This window comes from Cetorhinus maximus, unplaced genomic scaffold (assembly GCF_964194155.1).
Source record: "Cetorhinus maximus unplaced genomic scaffold, sCetMax3.hap1.1 HAP1_SCAFFOLD_540, whole genome shotgun sequence".
Classification (NCBI taxonomy): domain Eukaryota; kingdom Metazoa; phylum Chordata; class Chondrichthyes; order Lamniformes; family Cetorhinidae; genus Cetorhinus; species Cetorhinus maximus.
The window spans coordinates 37,813-39,699 of NW_027596482.1; positions in this window are offsets into that span (position 1 = coordinate 37,813).

Consider the following 1,887-nt stretch of genomic DNA (forward strand, 5'->3'; position numbering starts at 1 on the left):
GGAATGTCCGAGGAATTCACCTTCAAAACAGGATTGAAAAGAAAATGGGAATTAATCATCAAATAGTCTGTTTACAAGCTTCCCTGTGGTCACTGTGATGGAAAAATACTTTACCTCCTTCATGTGATGATGGGATCTTCGAAAAAGAAATGGACAAAGTCCTCACTCAGGAGTAAGAATTCTCCTGGTCACTGGCTGCAGAGTTAAAGGTGCCAATGACAGCTTCTCCAGTTGGCGATTTCCATTGCAATCACAGACATGGTTTAATCGAACAAGGAGAGTGTTTACCAACATATATCAGCAGTTTGTAACTGGATGGTGCTTACAGGAAAGGGAGATGGGAACAGCACAGGGACATGGGATTAGGATGACTGCTCATGTGGGGGATAAACACCAGGAATCGATCAGAGAATCCGGACAAACCAACCAGACTCAAAAAGAGAAACTTGTGTTGAATTTGTCAGCCTTGCTTTGTGGAATGTTTCAGTGTTTGGTGAGAATGTTGATGCAGTGAAATGTTTTCCCTGTGGGATGACAGTTGTTGAATAGATATTATAACATTTATTGTAACATGAAGGTACCGTTTGCACTGAGTGTAACAACATTTGCAGCATCCCATCATGTCAGAACTTTGTAAATATAATGGAAAGAAGCATCAAAGAGCTGAAAGACATTAGCAGAAGAAAGTGGATGTGAAAAACTAGGACACTGATGTGAGAGGATGAGATAACTGAAAGCAAAGTGGGCTGCTTTGTCCTGGATGGTGTCAAACTTCTGGAGTGTTGTTGGAGCGGCACTCACCCAGGCAATTGGAGAGTATTCCATCACACTCCTGACTTATACCTTGTAGGTAGTGGACAGACTTTGGGGAGTCAGGAGGTGAGTTACTCGGCACAGGATTTCTGGCCTCTGACCTGCTCTTGCAGCCACAGTATTGATATGGTAGACCAGTTCATTTTCTGGCCAATGGTAACCCTCAGGATGTTGATAGTGGGGGATTCAGCGATGGCAAACCCATTGAGTGTCAAGGGTTGATGGTTAGATTCTCTCTTGTTGTAGATGGGTCATTGCCTGGCACTTGTGTGGCACGAATGTTACTTGCCACTTGTCAGCCCAAGCCTGGATCTTGTCCAGATTTTGCTGCATTTGGACTTGGGCTGCTTCAGTATCCAAGGAGATACAAATAGTGCTGAACATTGTGCAATCATCAGCAAACATCCCCACTTCTAAAATTAAGACAGAAAATGCTGGAAAAGCTCAGCAAATCTAACAGCATCTGTGGAGAGAGAAACAGAGTTAACATTTTGCGTCCATATGAATCTTCTTCAAAGCTAAAGAGAAGTCGAAATTTGGAGGAAGAAGGTGTGGCTATGGGTACTCACATGGTCCCCAGTTATGCCTGTCTCTTTATGGGGTATGTGGAACATTCCTTGTTCCAGTCCTACTCAGGCCCCCTCCCACAACTCTTCTTCCAGTACATCGATGACTGTTTCAATGCCGCTTCATTCACTCGCCTGGGCCTGGAAAAATTTATCAATTTTGCTTCCAATTTCCACCCCTCCATCACTTTCACATGATCCATCTCCGACACTTCCCCTCCTTTCCTTGACCTCTCTGTCTCAATTTCTGGTGATAGACCGTCCACCAATATTTATTACAAGCCCACCGACTCCCACAGCTACCTCGACTACAGCTCCTCACACCCTGACTCCTGTAAGGACTCCTTAGAAAACAGGAGCAGGAGTAGGTCATTCGGCCCTTCAAGCCTGCTCCGTCATTCATTATGATCATGGCTGATCATCCAACTCAATAGCCTGCTCCCGCTTTCTCCCCATATCCTTTGATCGCTTTCACCCTAAGAGCCATATCTAATTCCTTCTTCAAAAC